The sequence below is a fragment of the Oncorhynchus keta genome, chromosome 19 (genome assembly GCF_023373465.1).
Source record: "Oncorhynchus keta strain PuntledgeMale-10-30-2019 chromosome 19, Oket_V2, whole genome shotgun sequence".
Classification (NCBI taxonomy): domain Eukaryota; kingdom Metazoa; phylum Chordata; class Actinopteri; order Salmoniformes; family Salmonidae; genus Oncorhynchus; species Oncorhynchus keta.
Window position 1 is genome coordinate 37,454,771 of NC_068439.1, and position 25,541 is coordinate 37,480,311.

The 25,541-nt window shown below is 41.5% G+C and overlaps 1 protein-coding gene across 6 annotated transcripts in view; it reads left to right on the forward strand.

The window, feature by feature from the left end:
* LOC118397683 (glutamate receptor ionotropic, kainate 5-like) overlaps positions 1–25,541 on the forward strand; it is an 82,080-nt gene that overhangs the window by 10,941 nt on the left and 45,598 nt on the right. The gene's annotated exons all lie outside the window — the stretch shown is intronic.

The following is a 25,541-nucleotide window of genomic DNA, read 5'->3' on the forward strand; positions in this document are numbered from 1 at the left end:
TTTCAGCTAAAAACAAGAAGAAGCAGTTCCAGTGGGCACGTTATCACCAACACTGGATAATTGATTGGAAAAAACTTTGCCTGGAACGTGACAGTAAGTTCAGTTGACTTGAGTGGCCCGCGCAGTCCCCAGACTTCAACCCTATAGAGCATCTTTCCGACGAGATGGAACTGGCTGTACGCAGCATGAATGTACCGACATCTTGTAGAATGCCTTAAAGAATTCAGGCTGTTCTGGAGGCAAAGGACGGTCTGACCTAGTACTAGATGGGTGTACCTATTCACACCCCTTGACTTCTTCCACATTTTGTTGTTACAGCCTGAATTTAAAATGGGATAAAATTAACATTTTTTTTTGTTTTCCTTTGCCTCCCAAAGAAGGACACCTATATATAGATAGATGGGTTTAAATTAAAAAGCAGACATTGAAATATCCCTTTGAGCATGGTGAAGTTATTAATTACACTTTGGATGGTGTATCAATACACCCAGTTACTACAAAGATACAGGTTTCCTTCCTAACTCAGTTGTCGGGAAAGGATGGAAACCGCTCAGGGATTTCACTATGGTGAACATGGTGACTTTAAAACAGTTACAGAGTTTAGTGGCTGTGATAGGAGAAATCTAAGCTAATTGACAGAGTGAAAAGAAGGAAGCCTGTACAGGATAAAATATTCCAAAACGTGCATCCTTTTTGCAACAATGCACTAAAGTAATACTGCAAACAATGTGGCAAAGCAATTCACTTTTTGTCCTGCATTCGAAGCGTTATGTCACTCTCCACCCCCTCCAGGTGTCTCTTGTTATCCCTGGTGTATATAACACTGTGTTTCCTTTCTCTCTGTGCCAGTTCGTCTTGTATGTTCCAAGTCAACCAGCGTGTTTTTCCCGTGCGCTTGCCTTTTCTATTTTCTTTTACTAGTCCTCCCGGTTTTGACCCTTGCCTGTTTTCTGGACTCTGTACCTGCCTGCCTGACCTTGAGCCTGCCTGCACTGACCTTGAGCCTGCCTGCCACGCTGTACCTCCTGGACACTGAACTGGTTTTGACCTTTGGACTGTCCACGACCATTCCCTTGCCTACTCCTTTTGGATACAATAAATATCAAAGACTCAAACCATCTGCCTCCCGTGTCTGCATCTGGGTCTCGCCTTGTGCTCTTATACATTATGCTTGGAGCAAATCCAATACAACACATTACTGAGTACCTCTCAACATATTTTCAGGCATAGTGGTGGCTGCATCATGTTATGGGTATGTTGGTCATTTTTCAGGGCAAAAAATACACTGAATGAAACGAAGCACAGGTAAAATCGTTTTCGGAAAACCTAGTTCAGTCTGCTTTCCACCAGACACTGGGAGATGAATTCACCTTTCAGCAGGACAATAACCTAAAACATAAATCTACACTTGAGTTGCTTACCAAGAAGACAGTGAATATTTGGCTGAGTTACAGTGTTAACTTAAGTCTGCTTATAAAACCATGACAAGACCTAAAAATGGTTGTCTAGCAATGATCAACAACCAATTTGTCAGATCTTGAAGAATTTTGAGAAGAATAATGGGTAAATGTTGCACAATCCAGGTGCAGAATGCTCTTAGACATACCCAGAAATGACTCACAGCTGTTATCGCTGCCAAAGGTGATTCTATCATGTATTGACTTAGGGGTTTAAATAGTTATCTAATCAAGATATATTAGTGTTTTGTTTTTCATAAATGTTTTACTAATGTTAGAATTGTTCTTCCACTTTGACATTACAGTGTATTTAGTGTAGATCATTGACAAAAAAAATTAGAAATCCATTTTAATGTGGAAAAAATGGGTGTGAATACTTTCTGAAGGCACTATATAAAACATAGGGAAATCAGATTTTTGACCGCACTGGGCCTTTAAGAGATGGATTTTAAAAGACTGTGAGTCAGTACGGGGTGTAATTGTGTATACAAATGAGTCATTCCTCATATTTTCAATGGTTTTGCCTATAGCAGATGACAATCAACCAGCATATTCGTATTTTGAGCTTTGTCAAGGACACCTGCAGTGAAGCAAAATACTCAGTGAATGGATCCCCTTTCAGGATGTTATCTCGAGTTCTCTGCCAACACCAATTGAATCCAGCACAGGGCTGTTGGATTCTTTCACAGTTCTGTAAACATTCCTCTCAAAGGCTCTTGTTAGTTCAAGCATCATAAAGCTAGTGTCAAGGGTCTTGATCATTGATCGCCCTTGAGCATTAAAGCCCAAGCCTAAGGGTGATTGACCTTGTTATTCAGGCCGATGTTGTTTGTTCACTATTACAAAGGATCAATGCTATAGGATCCCAATCACTGTCAAGTGCAAAGGTCTTCTTGAAGTCTCTGTTTGGGATGGTTGCTGTTCAGTCAGTGCCTTGTTACGTGTTTGGTTACAGTTTCAAAAGGTTGCTGATCTGCAACTGTCAGATCTTTGTGGAAAATATTTGCTTAGTTTACTTGTGTGTTGGGTGCTGTAGAGTGGAATACATCAACCACACTGAGTGGTAGAGTAAAGAAACCACATTTAGATTTGAACTGTTGTCATAGTTACCTTTTGTGGGTATAGAAAAATGTCAAGCTTTATTAGGGAATCATACGGAAAAACAGCTGTTCGCTGACCTCTGATTGCATTAATACTCAGTAACAACAAAAACCTAATTGTGAATGTGCGAAAGTGGTGCAGTTATCAGGGTCTTTCCATCAACATTCGCCAAGCATCAATGTCTCAGCTTGGTAGCACAGCCATTACTCAGTAAATGTCTCTGTCCAACTAACATTCACCAACAATGGCACAGTTCACACATGGTAGCTAATCGCTAACAAGCTAGTTATTGAGGTCAGTGTTCACCAAACACTGAATTGTTCACCAAATTGTGAGTTAGTTCGTTCGTCCTCTACCTCTGTTCCCCAACAGTATCCACTGGTCAGTATCCACTGGCAAGGTATTCACTAACTAACAAGGAGGGACCAGCAATGACATAACGAGGCAGCTCTTCGCCTTGGTTACGTCAGGTGGAGGGGCCTTGGACTCTTTAATTGTGGCCTGATTTCCCAAGGCTCTACCGGGCCGTCCCACGCTCACCGTTACTGGCCTTAGGAAGGCATTCATCTCTATAGGCCGAAGGTACTGGGGGGAAATCAATGGCCATTTCCCAATACATTTAATGACTACTTTTTACTTGTCTACTTCAGGACCAATGATTGGTGAAGGTAATGGACCGGCTTCATCCACCATATTGCTCTCATGCACTTTGAGACCTAAGTTCATGAAGGAAGATGATGAGGAAAGAGAGCCGTTTTAAATCATTTTAGCACAGCCAATGCCTTCTGGCAAATGTATGTCTGTCCGGGCAAACTTGTCCAGCCAATTCCCCTGCCGTATGTATTTGTTATTTAAAAACGTATTTTATGTGTATTTGAATATTTTCAAATAACGTGGCCTGAATCTACTACTTCTGTTGGAAGTATTTGAAAGTATTTTCAAATAATTTCCTGTACATTGCATTCGGAAAGTATTCAGACCCCTTGACTTTTCCCACATTTTGTTATGTTACTGCCTTATTCGAAAGCCCTATTTCCTCAATCTACACACAATAACCCATAATGAAAGCAAAAAAAGGTTTTTAGAAATGTTTGCAAATTATATATATTTTTTAAATGAATGAAATATCACATTTACATAAGTTTTCAGACCCTTTACTTAGTACTTTGTTGAAGTACCTTTGGCAGCAATTACAGCCTTGAGCCTTCTTGGGTATGACACTGCAAGCTTGGCACACCTGTATTTGGGGATTTTCTCCCATTCTTCTCTGCAGATCGTTTCAAGCTCTGTCAGGTTGGATGGGGAGCATCGCTGCACACCTATTTTCAGGTAATAATATAATAAATAATAATAATAATAGGTCTCTCCAGAGATGCTTGATTGGGTTCAAGTCTGGGCTGGGCCACTCAAGGACATTCCGAGACTTGTCCCGAAACCACTCCTGCGGTGTCTTGGTTGTGTGCTTAGGGTCCTGTTGGAAGGTGAACCGTCACCCAGTCAGGTCCTGAGCACTCTGGAGCAGGTTTTCATCAAGAATCTTTCTGTACATTGCTCCGTTCATCTTTCCCTCGATTCTGACAAGTCTCCCAGTCACTGCCGCTGAAAAACATCCCCACAGCATGATGCTGCCACCACCATGCTTCACCATAGGGATAGTGCCTGGTTTCCTCCAGATGTGACGTTTGGCATTCAGTTCAGAGTTCAGTCTTGGTTTTATCAGACCAGAGAATCTTGTTTCTCATGGTCTGAGAGTCCTTTAGGTGCATTTTGGCAAACTCCAAGTGGGCTGTCATGTGCCTTTTACTGAGGAGTGGCTTCCGTCTGGCCATTCTGCCATAAAGGCCTGATTGGTAAAGTGCTGCAGAGATGGTTGTCCTTCTGGAAGGTTCTCCCATCTCCACAGAGGAACTCTTGAGCTCTTTCAGAGTGACCATCGGGTTCGCAGTCACCTTCCTGACCAACGCCCTTCTTCCCCTATTGCTCAGTTTGACCGGGTGGCCAGCTCAAGGAAGAGTCTTGGTGGTTCCAAACTTCTTCCATTTAAGAATGATGGAGGCCACTGTGTTCTTGTGGACCTTCAATGCTGCATACATTTTTTTGGTACCCTTCCCCAGATCTGTGCCTCGACACAATCCTGTCTAAGAGCTCTACAGACAATTCCTTCGACCTCGTGGCTTGGTTTTTGCTCTGACATGCACTGTCAACTGTGGGACCTTATATAGACAGATGTGTGCCTTTCCAAATCATTACCAATCAATTGAATTTACCACCGGTGGACTCCAATCAAGGATGATCAATGGAAACGGGATGCAATTTCAAGTTGCATAGCGAAGGGTCTTTACGTATGTAAATAAAGTATTTCAGCTTTTTATTTGTAATAAATGTGAAACATTTCCTAAAAACTTGTTTTTGCTTTTTTTTATTTTTTATTATACCTTTATTTAACCAGGTAGGCTAGTTGAGAACAAGTTCTCATTTGCAACTGCGACTTGGCCAAGATAAAGCATAGCAGTTTGAACAGACAACACAGAGTTACACATGGAGTTAAACAATTAACAAGTCATTAACACAGTAGAAAAAAGGCGGATAATTACAATTTTACAGATTAACACTGGAGTGATAAATGATCAGATGGTCATGTACAGGTAGAGATATTGGTGTGCAAAAGAGCAGAAAAGTAAATAAATATAAACAGTATGGGAATGAGGTAGGTAAAATTGGGTGGGCTATTTACCGATAGACTATGTACAGCTATAGCGATCGGTTAGCTGCTCAGATAGCAGATGTTTGAAGTTGGTGAGGGAGATAAAAGTCTCCAACTTAAGCGATTTTTACATTTTCGCTCCAGTCACAGGCAGCAGAGAACTGGAACGAAAGGCGGCCAAATGAGGTGTTGGCTTTAGGGATGATCAGTGAGATACACCTGCTGAAGCGCGTGCTACGGGTGGGTGTTGCCATCGTGACCAGTGAACTGAGATAAGGTGGAGCTTTACCTAGCATGGACGTGTAGATGACCTGGAGCCAGTGGGTCTGGCGACGAATATGTAGCGAGGGCCAGCCGACTAGAGCATACAGGTCGCAGTGGTGGGTGGTATAAGGTGCTTTAGTAACAAAACGGATGGCACTGTGATAGACTGCATCCAGTTTGCTGAGTAGAGTATTGGAAGCTATTTTGTAGATGACATCGCCGAAGTCGAGGATCAGTAGGATAGTCAGTTTTACTAGGGTAAGTTTGGCGGCGTGAGTGAAGGAGGCTTTGTTGCGGAATAGAAAGCCGATTCTAGATTTGATATTAGATTGGAGATGTTTGATATGAGTCTGGAAGGAGAGTTTACAGTCTAGCCAGACACCTAGGTACTTATAGATGTCCACATATTCTAGGTCGTTATGGGGTATTGTGTGTAGATTGAGGGAAAAAACTATTTAATACATTTTAGAATAAGGCTGTAACTTAACACAATATGCAAAAACTCAAGGTTACTATTTGAAAGTATTTTCAACTACTTATTTCAAATACTATTTTAAAACACTTGGGTTAAATGCATGGGAGTGTATTTGAGTTAGAAAGTATTTGAAAGTACTAGTGTATTTCAAAATACATTTCAATATTCAACTACTTGTCTTGTCAGGAAAAAAATATTGTAATACTTTCAAACGTCTTTGAAAGTAAGGAAATACACATTTGAACCCAGGTCTGATATGGAAAAACATGCTTCTTTGCAAACCCCTTTTCTCATCTCTAAAGGTTGTTTTGGGCAAATGAAAAACATAACACGGAAAAGAGCCAATTATCTCTCACCACGCTCCATTGGTAAAGGGACATGGATGTATGATCTGCTTGTCCAATCAAAACACTCTAGAATATAACAAGGAAAGTGTTGCCCCATTTTTTGTAGCAGTAAACAGGTTTGCATCCAACATTTTTTTACGCGAGTAAAGTACATGTCACGACAGGCCTGATGGAAACAGCAAATTTTGTCGGTAAACTTTCCAAATGTTGACAAAACAAAATGTGCTGAACAAGGTGGAAACTTTTTGTGTCTGTAAAATTAATAATGCGCGAAATCACAAATACTAGTATAATAGTCATCATATCAAAGTAAACTTGGGATCACGTAATGATGGTAATAGTGTAATAGTGGTCCTCCCACTACCACCCAGGAAACCATGCAGTTTATTAGGCAACAGATGAAATAAGTGATGAACTTCACAGGGTGGTGAAAGCGCACAGTGATGATCTTGATGCTCCTTTCCAATAAATATCGAGGGTCTTATACTGGTGACATGATGATTGATGCTTGGCTACTTTAACAAATAGAAATCATCTTGCTCTTTTGTCCATAATAATCTCATCATGTAAAGTAGCCCGCCCGCATTGTATCTGCAAACTTTTGGCTAGTTTACACGTGCCAAGACCAGAGTGGGTACATCGCTATACACTGTAACACAATTTGTGACAAAACCATCAGTTGAGTTGAAAATGCGATGGACAACCATTTTAACTTTTTTATTTTATTCGGTACATGGGAATTGAACTACAAAAGTATTTTTTTTATGTGCACTACATCATCACCCACAGCCTTTTATCGCAAAAAAAGCAGTTTGATAGAAACACATCTTTGGTGGGAAAATGCGCATATTGGTTTTTATGCAGATTTTTGAATATTTGCATGAAAATGTGTCGCCAATTGGATGGAAACCTATCTTATGTTGTTGACACCTCTATCTCTACACCACATGTACCTACTCCGGCACTTTGATATGTGGGAAAGCATGTAACAAGGCCTACATATTCGGACATGATCTCGCACCTTTAGTACACAATATTCGAAACCTATAAAAAAAATGTTTGAGTCACCTCTACAAAGTCATTGTGGGGATCAAACTCCCGTAATGGACATAAAGAGTGATTTTAATGGAGAGGAGCGTAAATCAGTAGTGGGTTGAAAGGTGGATATTTGACTGCAACCTGTTTCCTGTGTCAAGGGAACCCTTTTATGCCTGGTCTGTGACGACCACTCTGGCAGCTGCGATAGGGACCAATCAAAAGCCATTGATTAGCTGTCAGAGAAAGATGTGTTACGGTCCAATATGATTTTTTTTTTTTGGGGGCGAAATATGACCTTCCAAGAAGAGTGGGACAATCATTTACATTTCGAGAGTATTTTAAGAGTAACCTATTATTATTATTTTTCATTGAGGTGCTGCCCATAAAAAGCATACAAAACATCTAGAAATGAATCGTCGAACTTGCATGAACATTGCATGACTCATCTCCTAAATCGTGCGCTATTATAATCAGAGAGAAACGTCGAACCACATTGATAATGTTATCACTGCGCGTCACTGTTTATGTGCTCAGCGATGGTACTAAGAAAGCATAAGGACTCCACTCCAGGCCCTTTCAATATTGCAACAGATGCCCTTGCAAGGAGGATCTGATTCCCAGAGAAAGGGCTATTACGAGGATATTCAGTCATCTATGCGAGAGATGTATTAAAACGTGTTCGCCGCCCCTGCATCCCATTTCTCTCCCCATTAGCAATGTGACAAGGGTGATGATATAGTTGTGGCTTGACACCGAAATGCACATATCTGGTCATTATAGAGGAATAGAAACATGCAGTCCTCTCGTGAAATGACCGCATCGTTCCACACTGCGGTGTACCTTACAGGCATTAATATGCTAATAAAGAAATATATCATAACAGTAGCCATGCATCAGAAGAAAAACACTATTTGGCATGCACTGAACCACGATAACCATTTAAAGAATCACACTATTTGGCAAGCACTGAAATGATTAGGTCACAACATTTCACCCATTCATTTATCATTTTGAAGGTCCTGAATAGTTGATGAAATACGTACACATCCTTCATAAATCCTTTATTAACTTCCATCTCATTTACTTCTAGTTAATCATTTACTAGCTACTTGATATCCAGAGTACTAGCTACTTATAAACCGCCTATGAGCTGTTATCTACTTACAAATCTGCTCGTTAACTAAACACAACCCCTTACCAGTAGCTAGCTACGGTACTTAGAAACCCTTTTATAGCTATTTGTGGTACCTTCATGTATAGTGCAACCTACAGAAATATATGCATGTTTTTGTGGTGGTGGTGTTTCCCTCAGAGTGTGGCAGACTCTTTACGAGCTATTGTGAAACCAGCTTATTAAAACTACTTAGAAACCCTTCACACATTCATTAATGTAAAGTGCTACCAACCAAAGGACATCGTTGTGGGTTTGGTGGTTGTACTCTCTCTGGTGCAGTGGCAGACTCTGTCTGATTGGTTTGGTTGGTGCATCGGTTCTCCAGAATTATGGGTCTAATTTACAGACGCTGTGAGAACACCTCTGAGATTTTTCAAGCCGGACAATTCTTTGAAGTGCTCCTTATTGGCATATCATAAATAAACATGAGCTATGTTTGCTTTGGAGTAGGGGAGGCTAAGCCTGTGAACACACGGAATGAGGAATAGTCATTTGCTCCCGGATGTTTTAGCCAATGTTTTTGCACGTTTTGTGCGTGCGTGTGTGTTGGCGTGGACGTGCGAGTGTCGGGCATATATGTTTGTTTGTGTGTGAACAAGTGTCTGTCTTTGGTAACTGTGTGTGTATGCGTGTCTAAGAGTGTGAATGGAGGTCATGGATATTTGGATCTCGTTTTGATGTTTAATCTTCATCTAAAACGATGAAATCGAGCTGTAACAGAACATAGAGTTCGTGGAGCCAATATTTTTCCTTTGATCTAGTTTAATTCATTAAAAAAGACTAAATTAATTTGATGTTGTACGGGGTTACAAAATACTCAGAACGGTTCATTGAAAAAGCACACAGTTTCCACATAATGGAATGATCAGGTAAAATGAAGAGGTAATCAAGCATGGAGTCAACTGGATATTTTGCAGAATATGAAAAGGTTTAAAGATGAATTGATAAGGGGACAACAGGAGACTATCTAATATCTGTCACCTTCGACTGATCAGTTCTGCAAGTGGAATCAATATAATCTGTGCAAACGTACTGTAATATGCACTTCTCATTTTATACTATGACATTTTGTATGTCCTCTTTAATCATCCACGTGATTCCCATATATTCTGACTGGCACATGTCTTTATTTCACGGCACCTATTCGGTGTAAACATCTTACTTTATTTCCACCAGGAATAAAGATAGGAAAGTCGTTGAAAATATACAGTACTTGTAAAATGATGTATAATCTCCTCATGGGATGTCAGTAGCCTATGAAAACCCCATGGCTAAAGTTAGTTGATGGTATGCTATACAGTATGTATATAGTAATCTAGACTGAGATCGCCAAAGGTCTGTGGTTAGCAGCATCAAGGTCATTCAGGGCACCATATCATATCTAGAGAAGTATATGGCGTAACTCCAAGTGCTTTCTAGGAGCAGCAATAGAAGCCATTTACCTCTCTTCATTTCTTGGAATCTCCTGGAATCTAAAAAGTCACAGGAGTCTAATCGAGTAATACTTGCATACGCCGATCAATTCTTTACAAGATGTGGACGTGCTAAATTCATATGCCACACATGAGATCAGATCATTCGTGCGACGTGAAGATCAGTGGGTCTGTATAGGTGCTGCTCAGAATTGATCTTGTAAATGGGGAAATCTTTGCTTTGGTTTGCTGTAATGATCTCGACTGAGGTCACCGTTCTGGGTCGCGGCACATCTGGGCGCAAAATTAGGTCATTTACGCTAAGCGATGTTAAGAGAACCCCCACATTAAATCCGTCAACAAAATGAGGCGGACATAATAGACACATTACTCCGGCCTGAGCGACATTTATCTTTATTCAGCCACGACTCTATTACGTAGCCTTGTAATGGCTAGAATGAAAAGGTCACAACAGCATGAGTTATACCATGGTGTTTTATATTACAGCCCAGTTTAAGATAGTACTTACCTGGTATGGATTAACTAGGAAACTATGGTAAAAGGGATCATTTCTGATACTTACCTGAAAACATTCACCACAATTGGTAACTAACTACCTGGTACCAAACGGTAGTGATCCTTGAGTCAGTTAATCCGAAATTAACTGACATCTTACTATTTTACTATGGAATTAAGTGATTACTCTTAATACCATAGAAAGTAATTGAAGATATAATAATAGCAATTTCGAAGTATCTACCTGGTAAACCTGTTAGGTAAACAGTGGTCTATGATGAAAAGCGATACCAGGTATACTTTCGTTCGTCCTTTAGATGAGATGAAGCTGTTTAAGTGAGGCAGAGCCGCTTCCCGTCTGCCCATATGATTGCAGTTGTTACATGACAAAAGGTGATGCTGCTGGGGTTTTTTTTTTGTTGCCAGAGAGAGAGAGCTCAAAGTTGAAGCACTTCCGTGATGGAAATGTCTCAGCGGCTCTACAGCTTTGTAAATAAAGTAACCCGCTCCCATTCACTGAGATGATCCTTGACAACAAGGGTATACCGTATGTGAATTTGGTTTCAGTGTTTTTCTTGGCGCCTCTAAAAATCAATGGTGTCATCCTCTCTCCGAGTATTTCGGTGCGTAGGTGCACGCGTTATGTGAGTGAGAGAGTGTGTGTATGTGCCCATAAGTTGAGAGTTCAGGCCTATTAGTTTAGAGTAGGCTATACATGTGTGTGGTTACAGCACGTGCAATATTTATGTCTCCGCCTCCCGGATGTTGGTTCTTAAGAGACCGGGAGAGTCTGTATTATGTGCCTACATGTTGAGAATACATGTGCAGATACCTATGAGTTAAGAGTATGCTGCATGTGTATATGCTTAATGCAATATGAATGTGTGCGTATCCGTGTTTTGACTTTTGTGTGCTTCAGAGAGAGAAATGTGCGAGTGGATGTGGGTATGTTTGTCTCAGTGTGTGTTGATGTCTTATCATCACAATACTGTATGTGTAATGTCCTCCTGAGCTGCACAATTCTTTCCCCCAGTCTCCTTTAAAATGACTTTGCTGCAGATTGGACAGTGAGAGAAGAGAGATAATGACAAACCCTATTTGAATCCACTCGCCCCAAAGCTCTCCAGGTTAACACACACACTATCCACTGTGCGGTGTTTTGTGTAGCTCTGCCGTTGTTTCTGAAGACACGTGTGCCAGGGTTTACATTTAGTACACGAGAAGTGAATGAAAATTAGAGAAGAATTCTTGTCATGTACTTTAATGTAATTCCTGTCTGATTGCACTGTAAGTGCAGCTTAAGAAAAGCCTGATAGACAATTTGATCATTTGTGATAATGGATGACAAATGTTTTAGTGAATAGCTAGAAGGAGAGCGAGGTAAAGCAGGAAGCCTATTGTGATTGACAATGGCTGACTTGCTGTAGCATGCTTGTTTTATTGTCAGTATGATTGATTGACAGGCTTGGTTGTCAGATACTCATGCTTTATAGATGTGTGTGTGTGGGGGGGGGGTATGTAGGTATGCATGTGTGCAAACATTTGTATTCCATTCACAATATGAGGATCTGCCAGGTTTCAACTGAGATTTGGCATGGCACTCGCTGCCTCTGGAGCTATCCATTGTGAGCGAGAAAACCATAAAAGCTGTGATCTTAATTACCTACGGTGAAACACGGAGAGGCAGGGGGACAAAGAGGAATGCCTAGCTTTGTTCCAATAATCTAAACCTCTCATCCATTATCCATTCCGTTCCCCCTCTTCATCGCCCCTGAGAACACCTCAAAGCCATGAGGAATATCCCAAAATCGAACCAGTCCTAGCCATAAATACGTACAGTTCCAGACGTTGTTTTATCTACATTTACATTTGTCTTTTAGCAGACGCTCTCATCCAGAGCGACTTACAGTTAGCGCATTCATCTTTAAGATAGCTAGGTGGGACCACAGCTTACAGTGCATTCGAGAAGTATTCAGACCCCTTGATGTTTTCCACATTTTGTTACGTTACAGCCTTATTCTAAAATGGATTAAATCACCCCCCCATCAATCTACACACAATACCCCATCATGACACTGCAAAAACAGGTTAGTAGAAATGTTCTAAATGTATTAAAAATACAAATGTAAAAGATTTTCATAGGTATTCAGACCGTTTCCTCAGTACTTTGTTGAAGCACCTTTGGCAGTGATTACAGCCTTCTTGGATATGACACTACAAGCTTGGCACACCTGTATTTGGGGAGTTTCTCCCATTCTTCCCTGCAGATCCTCTCAACCTCTGTCAGGTTGGATGGGGAGCGCCGCTGCACAGCTATTTTCAGGTCTCTCCAGAGATGTTTGATCTGGTTCAAGTCCGGGCTCTGGCTGGGCCACTCAAGGACATTCAAAGTCTTTTCCCGAAGCCACTACTGCATTGTCTTGGCTGTGTACTTTGGGTCGTTGTCCTGTTGGAAGGTGATGCTTCGCCCCAGTCTGAGGTCCTGAGCGTCCTGGAGAAGGTTTTCATCAAGGATCTCTCTGTACTTTGCTTCGTTCATCTTTCCCTCGATCCTGACTAGTCTCCCAGTCCCTGATGCTGAAAAACATCTCCACAGCATGATGCTGCCACTACCATGCTTCACCGTAGGGATGGTGCCAGGTTTCCTCCACATGTGACACTTGGCATTCAGGTCAAATTGTTCAATCTTGGTTTCATCAGACCAGAGAATCTTGTTTCTCATGGTCTGAGAGTCATTTAGGTTGTCATGTGCCTTTTACTGAGGAGTGGCTTATGTCTGACAACTCTACGATTAAGGCCTGATTGGTGGAGTGCTGAAGAGATGGTTGTCCTTCTGGAAGGTTCTAATGTGTCCACAGAGGAACTCTATTGGATTCTTGGTCACCTCCCTGACCTAGGACTTCTCCCCCGATTGCTCAGTTTGGCTGGCTGACCGGCCGGCTGGCCAGCACTAGGAAGTGTTGGTTCCAAACTTCTTCCATTTAAGAATGATGGAGGCCACTGTGTTCTTGAGGACCTTCAATGCTGCATATATTTTTTGGTACCCTTCCACAGTGCTGTCTCAGAGCTTTACGGACAATTCCTTCGACCTCCTCGCTTGGTTTTTGCTCTGACATGCACTGTCAACTGTGGGACTATATATAGAGAGGTGTGTGCCTTTCCAAAACAGGATGTACCTGAGCTCAATTCTGAGTCTCATAGCAAAGTGCCTTATGTACTTATGTAAATAAGGTATTTCTGTTTTTTATTTGTAATAAATTAGCAAACATTTCTAAAAACCTGTTTCCGCTTTGTCATTATGGGGTATTGTGTGTAGATTGATGAGGGAAAGAAATAATTGAATCCATTTTAGAACAAAATGTGGAAAAAGTCAAGGGGCCTGAATACTTTCTGAATGCATTGTATCTCTGTGGTCCTAGCTATCATCTGTCAGTTGGTTTGAGTGAAAACGTAGACAGAGGTATAAAGGAAGAAATGTGAAGTGCAGTGGCAGACTGAGTAAAGAGAAAGACAGGAGGGTGAAGTCAAGAAAAAAAGAGAATACACAGAGTCTGAAACCTCAAAGGCCCATTGTAGTCAGCTAAAAACCGAAGCGAGTGCAACAGAGGACGCATAAAAGGGAAAGCAACATATGCGTAGGTAACCGAGAATCAAACATGCACAGGGGGAGGTAGGTGGGCAGGGGATAGGAGACAGAGGTGGGTGTTTCAGACGATTTTGTTTGCTTTTAAGGTGGAAAGTATATCTGACAGTAATAACAATAGGAGCATGAATCAGCGTCATTATTGAAGGTGAGTCTTGGAACGGTGTGCTCTATGCGTTTCACATTAGTCCAATGTGGTGCAGTCAATGTCAGCCTTTTGTGCGCCAGGATTCTCCTCGCCCCCGGCCACCGTTAATAGCTGTTGTTTACCTAAGCCATCGCTCTTGCCCGGGCATGATGTCACACATTGGCCAGAGAGAAGAGAGAGAGGAGACTCTCTAGAGCGAGGTTATGGAGAGAGGTAACACCCACAGAAACATATAGCTAGAAACTGACACACACACACACACACACACACACACACACACACACACACACACACACACACACACACACACACACACACACACACACACACACACACACACACACACACACACACACACACACACACAAGCAATATACAGGATGGACACCTATCAAGTATACTAGAAACATGTTTGCGTGGACACATAGCTATATACAGTACAAATCGATGCCAACACTGATACAAACAGATCAATAAAGTAATGGATATCCCCCCTCGAAAGTTGCTGTAAGTCTTCTAACAGTCATCCAGGTAACGCCCAAATCGCTAGACACACTCAAGTACTGCAGGTTCCTTTTCTGGTATCTAGGCTGGACAACTGACTGTCTCCTTTGTGTGAGATCCTTACAGTGAAGATTTCTGCTCTCTGAATTGGTGTTTTCAGCTAGTAAATATTGAGCGAGGATCGTCCGACCCTGGGACCACAGAGAAAAAACTGCCCGCAGTGTAGGTCCAACGTTTGACAAGGGTGTGACCATGCTTCACAACAACACACCATTGATCCACAACAGAGACACTCTTTTTGTGGCGCAGAAACTTCCAACATACCACCACAAATGTATTAAAAGTTAGTCCCATTAGTGTGTTGTTTTGAGTTACTCGCCCAAACTAACTAGTAGCCTTGTACAGTTAGTTACCTTTCCTAGGGGTTTATGACTCACTCACTCAACCGCTCAATCACTTACTAACTCGGCTGTCTGTCTGTCATTCCGATAGTCACTCATCCACTCACTAACAAGCTCACCATCTCTATCTCTTACTAAAGCTTTATTACAGATTCTCTAACACATGCAGAGTCGCGCACTCACATCCACACAGGCGCACAATCACACGTACACAGGCGCACAATCACACGTACACACAACCACAGGCAGGCTGACTATCAAAATGACCAAGATGGCATTTTATGTCTCACTCTCCTCCCTCTCTTTCTCCTGTCCCTCCCTCGCTCCCTCTTTTTCACACTGCTGCCGTGGCAACAGAGGACCAGGAGGGAGATGGAGAGGAAGGGAGGGGAGGTGGTGGGAAAAGGAGAGAAATAAGGAGAGAGGATTGGTAAACATTTTATTGGTGTCATGGTCCAGCAATGGTGTGAAGCAGAAACGGGGGGGGTCTCAGTTTGCACAGTGTCCGTTGCGTAATTCCCCCCACCCGTCGACCAGAGCTAAAAATTGCCTGGCAAGCGATCACTCTGTTTGAAAAACACTGAACAAAAAAGCACCCATACACAAGTGGCTGCAGTGAAGGACAGCGGGTGGAGGCATTATACAACCAAGGCTTACAAAAGCGATTTGTGTGTGTGTGTGTCTGTCTGTCTCTGTGTGTCTATCTGTATGTCTGTCTGTCTGTGTGTCTGTGTGTGTGCGCATGTGTGATGATGCAGGTCCTTGTGTGTGTATGCCTGAGCAAGCAGGTAATTATCAGTGTGCAAATATGAGCGAGCGCATGCATTTAATTTAGTTTATGTGTGTGTTAGGAGCTTGAGGGTATCTGTGTGTGTGTGTGTGTGTGTGTGTGTGTGTGTGTGTGTGTGTGTGTGTGTGTGTGTGTGTGTGTGTGTGTGTGTGTGTGTGTGTGTGTGTACTGTATCAGTGCAGGTCTTTTCGTGCGAGACGAGAGACTACAGGTCTCTCTGTCTTTGTAATTAAATGTGAAATTTACTCAGTGCGGCAGGGCTACATAATGTTCCCTCGTCGTGTTCATTACACAAAAAGAAGTCCACCAATCGGGCTGTGAATCGGCAGCTGTGTACAAATACGAGTCTGTATCCCCGAATACAAAAGGTCTCCTGGAGGCCAACAGAGACTACAACCTCATTAACAGGAAGCAAAATCTCACTCCGGTGCCAGAATCCATGAATAAAGTCCATATTTACCTCCCTTATATAACAGGATATCAATTTGCTTCAGAGTATTAGCTCTAAATAGATCTTTATGCACTAGTACTTTGCCAGGAAGTCAAGGCGGCGTCTTAGCAGGTAAACCTATGTTTGCCTAATTATCTGGTTATATACAGTACGTAGGTGTGTTTAAGTGAGTATCTGCTTGGATTTGTGACCTGTTCCAAACGCAAGTTCATACAGTAGCGAAGCAGAAATAGTACACTGAATGACTGACTGGTTGAGTATTATGCAGGGACAGTGTGTATTGACGAAGCATACTTGCCCTTACACTGCACTGCATGTTCTCCCCAGGGGGTAATTATTAGGCAGGTCCCTCTCTACACTGCTCTCCATTCAGTGAGTCGAGTAGTGTTGCTGAAGAAAGGGCCCGTTTCAGGATCGGCCTATTGATTTGCTTTGCAAATCCACCACCGCAGGCTAGTCCCATGTGTGTCTTTCTGACTGCTCTGTAGTTATACGCCTGAGTCGGTGTGTATGTATCGTAGACAATGCCCTACTTTACGCCTGGTTTGACAATAGCTGGTGGATGGAGGGGGACAGTGCAGAATCTCAATGAACAATCGCATGTTGCCCGTGTCTATGATTCAGCATTTCAGCCCCCTCCCCATCCTTCTCATCCCCCTGTCCTGCCTCCCAACAGGCAGGTTCCCTGGGGACATGATCCGAGAACCCCCCACCCCCCCTTCACCCTGTTTGATCAGAGGTGGCTAGCGCTCTCTGCCTGTCAGACTGGTGGTTTAGCATTACGCTACACAGGGCCATATGCTCACATGAAAGAGGGAGACAGGAAGGGAGGGGGCAGAGAAAGAATAGGAGGGGAGGAGAAGGTAGCCTTAGGGAGGATGGGGAGTGAATGAAAGAACTGGAAAAAGACTGCAAAAAGAGGGAGATAAGAGATAAGCAAGGGTCCACTCGTTCAGAAGGATTGCTCTGAAATTGCTACCTGTTGTAGCCAGTTATTGTGAACCATATATCACCCGTGGGTTGTTTTGTCTACGGCCTCTTTTTGAAAGGCCATGTTTTTCAAATGAGCTAATGACATTTGAAAGACAGGTGTGAAGGATATTGGAGGTTCGAGAGAGGTTGAAAATGGGAATTCTTTGGAATCAAATCAAAATGCGACCTCAAAACGACTTGAGAAAAGACTTCAAAGAAAGCTTTCAGTTAACGCTATAGTTCTTTTCACAATGATGTATAGTTTCTCATTACTCCGAACAATGAAATGGAATGATGGTTGGTGATTTTCTACCTCAGTCCTGGTTTCTATGGCAACGTCGGTGGCTCCTGCTGCATAAAAAAAGAAAAACACGACGGAAGTCAAAAACTGGATTATCCCGTTTTCGTAGTTTAAATCAAATCAAATTTTATTTGTCACATACACATGGTTAGCAGATGTTAATGCGAGTGTAGCGAAATGCTTGTGCTTCTAGTTCCGACAATGCAGTGATAACCAACAAGTAATCTAACTAACAATTCCAAAACTACTGTCTTATACACAGTGTAAGGGGATAAAGAATATGTACATAAGGATATATGAATGAGTGATGGTACAGAGCAGCATACAGTAGATGGTATCGAGTACAGTATATACATATGAGATGAGTATGTAGACAAAGTAAACAAAGTGGCATAGTTAAAGTGGCTAGTGATACATGTATTACATAAGGATGCAGTCGATGATGTAGAGTACAGTATATACGTATGCATATGAGATGAATAATGTAGGGTAATTAACATTATATAAGGTAGCATTGTTTAAAGTGGCTAGTGATATATTTACATCATTTCCCATCAACTCCCATTATTAAAGTGGCTGGAGTTGGGTCAGTGTCAATGACAGTGTGTTGGCAGCAGCCACTCAATGTTAGTGGTGGCTGTTTAACAGTCTGATGGCCTTGAGATAGAAGCTGTTTTTCAGTCTCTCGGTCCCAGCTTTTATGCACCTGTACTGACCTCGCCTTCTGGATGATAGCGGGGTGAACAGGCAGTGGTTCGGGTGGTTGATGTCCTTGATGATTTTTATGGCCTTCCTGTAACATCAGGTGGTGTAGGTGTCCTGGAGGGCAGGTAGTTTGCCCCCGGTGATGCGTTGTGCAGACCTCACTACCCTCTGGAGAACCTTACGGTTGAGGGCGGAGCAGTTGCCGTACCAGGCGGTGATACAGCCCGCCAGGATGCTCTCGATTGTGCATCTGTAGAAGTTTGTGAGTGCTTTTGGTGGCAAGCCGAATTTCTTCAGCCTGAGTGTGAGGTTATTTTCCTGACACCACACTCCGAGGGCCCTCACCTCCTCCCTGTAGGCCATCTCGTCGTTGTTGGTAATCAAGCCTAATCAAGCCTACCACTGTTGTGTCGTCCGCAAACTTGATGATTGAGTTGGAGGCGTGCGTGGCCACGCAGTCGTGGGTGAACAGGGAGTACAGGAGAGGGCTCAGAACGCACCCTTGTGGGGCCCTCGTGTTTAATGAAAAAGACAGATTTAATCAAATGTATGTTTAAAACCTAACTGTATGTCTTTGTACAGCCTGTTTACATTTGTAAGGCGTAATCTAAAGAAGTACAGCGGTTTCATGGCCTTTGACCTCTTAGTTAATGGCCGTCGAAGATAAGTCAGAAGAAAGTCAAGGAACAACCGCGGTGGTGTTCGACATATTTCACCGAATAACATTCTCTCATTTTTCAGATAAGCAACACAATATACTCACATGCAATGCCATGAAACCCCAAATATCTGTATTAATACAGTACTTTGATATAGACGCTAAAATCACACTGCACAGCACGCTTCGCATCATTCTACTGCACACGCTCAGTGTGATCCTAGCGCATAGGTGTGACTTCATCATGTGCACCTGCTCAGTACGATTGGTCTGATGACGGGTAACTACCGGTAATGCAGGGACGGCGGAACAATATTTTAACAGATAGTGCGGGACCTCCTATGTGCCTGAACACATTTCTTTATGGGCATAAAGGTAAAGACACTACTACAGTACTGTGAAAATGTATGACCTTTTAATGTGGCATGAAGACAACCAGGCATGATGTATTCAGCTGATTGTCAAACAAATCACTTCAAAAAGTAGGCTGCCTGCACATGTTTCGATCAACTCTACAATGATTCCAGCATCTAAAACAATGTACTGTACACCTGCAATTTGATGCATGGAAAGTGTAATGACATTCAGTGATTGTCATTAGAGACACTTGTAGCCTGAAGTCATTGACCGTGTCCAACGCTTTCTGCACGTGTCACGGTCCGGCCATTCATCTCTGCCTACTGCCACTTTCATCCCTATTTTAGATGTTTTTCAACATACAAAAAAAAAAAAAAATCATTTGGTAAGCTATTTGTTAGCCAACTTAGTCTGTAATTCGATAGGCCTGCAGCTTCTCTTCTGTCATCACTTGTTGCCCAAGAAGGAGGAAAAAAAATCCAGAACGTTGGAATAAATTGAATCGAATAATAAGCTAAATCTAGTTGACAAAGTTTCCTCTGTAACGCTTTATTTGGATTGTCCATCTGTCGATGCTCTACTGACGATCTGCAGTAACATTTTAACGAATGATCTACTAACCCTAAACCTAGCCCTGACCTTAACCCTTATCCCAAAACAACAGAAAACAGTGGAATGTCCTAATTATATCAGTTTGACCGTTTTCAAAGAAATGAACATCTGTGAAAACGATCCCAAATGAATCTGATAAGATGTAATTTAATCTTGGATGGATATCTTCTGTGATTGAAATAGCCTACCGTCAGCTTTTATGTCGCAGACAAAGGCGGCGGCACGTTTGCACGGTCACTAACTGCATTCGCATTCTCTCAAGATGCTCAAATAAAGAAATCGTGTTTTTCCACTCCTATTCCAAAGACAAAAATCAACATTTGTTGTAAAATGTTACTGCAAGCAATACTATGATATTAGGCTACATGTGAGAGCTATAGGCCTACAGCCAGTGTCCACATTTCAGTTGCTACGTTAGGCTAAAACTTCGGTGTCCAAATATGTATTTTTTTTGGTTCAGAGGAGAGGCTTCCGTACCCCCTGTCTCTGGGGGGGACCCTTTAATGTGACGAGTCGTTATGGATTATCTATAACAAAGGCCACCCAGGAGACACCGTGGCAGACGGTCGCCATGTCAGGGGAATCACTAAATATAGAGTTTAGTTTTGCTTCAATTTGATATCGCTATGGCTGACACCACAGTAATTACACCTTTGCATGAATCAACTCGTTAAAAAATAAATGTATGTATATTCTTGTACATGTATGTACAGGTAACTGCCAAAATAAAGGAAACACGAGCATAGCGTCTTAATAGGGTGTTGGGGCCACCACGAGTCAGCCGCCAGAACAGTTTCAATGCGCTTTAGCATTGATTCTACAAGTGTCTGGAACTCTATTGGTGGGATGTCAAATCACATATTATTTGTCACATGTAATATATGCCATTTAGCAGACGCTTTTATCCAAAGCGACTTACAGTCATGTGTGCATACATTCTACGTATGGGTGGTCCCGGGAATCGAACCCACTACCCTGGCGTTACAAGCGCCATGCTCTACCAACTGAGCTACAGAAGGACCACATGTGCCGAATACGACTACGGTGAAATGCTGCTGTGGCACCATTCTTCCACGAGAAATTCCATCTTTTGGTGTTTTGTTGATGGTGGTGGAAAACGCTGTCTCAGGTGCCGCTCCAGAATCTCCCATGTGTTCAACTGGGTTGAGATCTAGTGACACGCACGCACAGACACACACACACATGGCCCACAGCATGATGGTATGTTAACTGCTTAATTAACTCAGGAACCACACCTGCGTGGAAGCACCTGCTTTCAATACACTTTCTAACCCTCATTTACACAAGCGTTTCCATTCAAGACTCCTATGAGTCACTGGTTGTAATTTCCATTCTGCCTGCGCTCATTTTATATAAACATCTTGTCGGTTAGACTGGCAAGTGTAAACAGTCAGTGGAGATTTAGCTAACCACTGAGGATTACGCTGGATATAAGGCGTCTTTTGTTCTTCAGCACAGGTGGTAGTTAGACCAATTACATGAACAAGAGGAGCCGGGGAGGAGGTCATTGCCAGAAAGTGTGTTAAAATATAGATCATAGAGCTACCTCTGCCTTAATGTCAACAGGTTATATCTGCCTTCCAGCTAATGTCTTCTACTTCAAACAAAACAACAAAAAAGATCCTAAACCGATACGTTTCTTCTCTTGACCTCTAGTTGAGGGAAGGCTGCGAAAGACATCCCTTCTTAGAGCGCCAAACATTACTCATCCCACCTCTCTGTCGACTCGAAACATCTCGATGTTACTCATCGGTGTGTTCCGTTCGATTGAAATGTGGATAACTGTCAGTTTGGGGGAAAAAATGGGATGCTTGGCCAATCAGCCTTTTGTTTTGCAGCCTGTGGCTCAAGGCGTCCCGGAGAGCAGTTGTGGTGCGATTGAATGCACAGTTGGCTATAGACAGCATCTGGAGATGGCTGGGTTGAGGGCTAAATGCGAGCGACGGGCTGGTGTTGGGATGGTCTCCAATGGCCCGTGTCGCTCCAGCTGTCACTCAGTACCCCCAGGACTCTCCGCTCACACCTTGTCATCTTCTCCTCCAGAGAGAGAGAGAGAGAGAGAGAGAGATGGCAATAGACAGGTGGAAAGATTGAGGGAAAGGCTGATGGAGGAGAAGGGAGAGGGAGCCCATAGGCCTACACAGTCATTGGGAGAGAGGGTTTCTAAGAGAGACCAAGTCTTTCCTGGCTGAAAAGACACCGTTTGCAGCCGTCCTTTGATATAGACTAGGTATTCTCAGAATGGAGATTATAAGGGGAACTCGAAACCTGCCAAAGATGACTAACCAAAGCCCCACCTATCATAAAATAAGAATGTACTGGATCAAACAGAGGGGCTATTATCAACACAATTTACAGTATTTCCTAATACGGTGAATAGGATTGTCTAGTTAGTCAATATTGTATTACAGTGTAGTAATAGTGCTTGTTCTAGTGTAGTTGTAATATTACATGTTGTAGTGTCGTAGTAATATTACATGTTGTAGTGTAGTAGTAATAGTGTTTGTTCTAGTGTAGTAGTAATATTACATGTTGTAGTGTAGTAGTAATATTACATGTTGTAGTGTAGTAGTAATAGTGCTTGTTCTAGTGTAGTAGTAATATTACATGTTGTAGTGTAGTAGTAATATTACATGTTGTAGTGTAGTAGTAATATTACATGTTGTAGTGTAGTAGTAATATTACATGTTGTAGTGTAGTAGTAATATTACATGTTGTAGTGTAGTAGTAATATTACATGTTGTAGTGTAGTAGTAATATTACATGTTGTAGTGTAGTAGTAATATTACATGTTGTAGTGTAGTAGTAATATTACATGTTGTAGTGTAGTAGTACACATTACATGTTGTAGTGTAGTAGTAATATTACTTGTTATAGTGTAGTAGTAATAGCAGTTGTTGTAGTGAAGTAGTAATATTACATGTTGTAGTGTAGTAGTAATAGTGCTTGTTCTAGTGTAGTAGTAATATTACATGTTGTAGTGTAGTAGTACACATTACATGTTGTAGTGTAGTAGTACACATTACATGTTGTAGTGTAGTAGTAATATTACATGTTGTAGTGCAGTAGTAATATTACATGTTGTAGTGTAGTAGTAATATTACATGTTGTAGTGTAGTAGTACACATTACATGTTGTAGTGTAGTAGTACACATTACATGTTGTAGTGTAGTAGTAATATTACTTGTTATAGTGTAGTAGTAATAGCAGTTGTTGTAGTGAAGTAGTAATATTACATGTTGTAGTGTAGTAGTAATAGTGCTTGTTCTAGTGTAGTAGTAATATTACATGTTGTAGTGTAGTAGTAATATTACATGTTGTAGTGAAGTAGTAATATTACATGTTGTAGTGAAGTAGTAATATTACATGTTGTAGTAATATTACATGTTGTAGTGTCGTAGTAATATTACATGTTCTAGTGTAGTAGTAATATTGCATGTTGTAGTGTAGTAGTAATAGTGCTTGTTCTAGTGAAGTAGTAATATTACATGTTGTAGTGTAGTAGTAATAGTAATAATTATTAGTAGTAGTCTACTGGATCGGCCATTCCATACAATGTGCAGAGTCCAACAATAGCATTAAGCACTTAATTTGGCCGTATGTTGCGAAAGCTCTGCATGTCCTTTGCTTTACACAGTATGCTACAAAGGGCTATGCCTCAATCGCATTACAGACAAAAATCGAGAAACCAAGATGGAAGAGAAAAGCTAGGGATAAGAGAGGATGACATGAGAGATTTAATAGCCTATAATACAATTTATACCAAGACGGATCTGGAATGTAGAAAAGTCAGGCTGTTGGTCTGTGGATCTCAGCTGGGGCCTGTGTTACTGTACTAGCGATATGCCTGAAATTGCGTCCGTATCCACGCTGCTTTACACCTGTAATCCGGCTTTGGCAACTGGCTTTGTACCTGTCATCTGCAGGCATTTTGGTAGTAATCTATTTCAAATGTGTCTTATCTGCTTTTTCTCTCTGTAACCTGGCTGGAATGGATATAGTCGGGCCCAAAAATATTGGCCCAAAATATCTTTTAAGGACTGTATACAATAAATAATACTAATACTGTGCTATATTCTATATGGTAATTATTTTTTCAAATATTATTTCAGACTCAATTGCTAAGAGAAATTGTTTGAATTTGTTTGACAAGTAATTTATTTTGTTTTCACAAATATAATGGTCAAAATGATTTCAATACCTCACCTTGTGTGGATCACGGCACTGAGCCTTTATCGAAAATGTTTTATGAGATTAGAGAACACATCGGAATGGATCTTCCTCCTTACAGAATCTTTCCAGATCCTTGATATCCTTCGTCTGTGTTTTATGGAGTGCCCTCTTCAATTCAATCCACATGTTTTTTTTTATGGGGTTCAAGTCCGGAGACTGAGATGGCCATTGCAAAATGTTGATTTTGCGGTAAATTATATATTTTTGGGGGGTGTATTTACATGTGTGCTTGGGGTCATTGTCTTTCTAGAAGATCCACTTGTGGATCAACCAGTTTCAACCAGGTGTTAGGCTAAAAGTTCCTGGTCCTGGGTAAAAGTCATGATGCCGTTGACCTTAACAAGGACCAGTGGAAACAAAATAGCCCCATAACATCAAATATCCACCACCATATTTTTCAGTTGGTAGGGGGATCTTTTCTGCATTTCCATATTTCTTTTGATGCTTAACCGACCGCCAGTGTGCATGGCCAAAGAGCTCTATTTTCATGTCATTCAACAAAAGGAAATGCCTGGCATTGGAACTTGGATTGGAGCCGGTGCTATGGACAGCTTGAATAATATATTTTTTGCAGGATGTTTTTTTTTGGGGGGGGGGTGTAACAGCTTCGTACAAATCTACACATTTTGCCATGGGGCAAAGAGACATATGTGCAGTTTTATAGCCAATCTCATACTATTTTACACATGTTGCAATGAGGCTGAGAGAATGTAGCATTTGTAAGGCTAATTTCCTGCTATTCTACACATTTTGCCATGATGCTGAGAGAAATGATTGCTGTTTTAAAGCAAATTTCCTGCCATGTTGCCATGTGGCAGAGAGAAGAATTAGCAGTTGTATAGATGATCTCATTCTATTCTACACATGTTGTAATGAGTCTGAGAGAAAATGTTGCTCATTTCCAATCATTTATAAATATTATTGTTATTATATTCGTTTAAAATAATATAATTTCTCAATTTTTTGAAGCATACAATAGCTCAGTATTTTAATTATGTATTCTATACAGTTTTTTTTTACTCGTCTTTATGAAGGTTGTCAATAATTACCAACCCCACAGTAGTAGGTCAATTTGTATGCATATGGATTACAGCAAGAGGGAGGCTGATTCATATAAACTCTATTTGAATTTGACAAATCTTTCTTGTCCATTACAGAACAAAATCCCCAACAATTTGCATCGCCTCTTACCAACCGATTACAGTAGTCTAATAAATGTAGATGGCAAGATGTGCCTCAACATTCTGGTTTTAATGA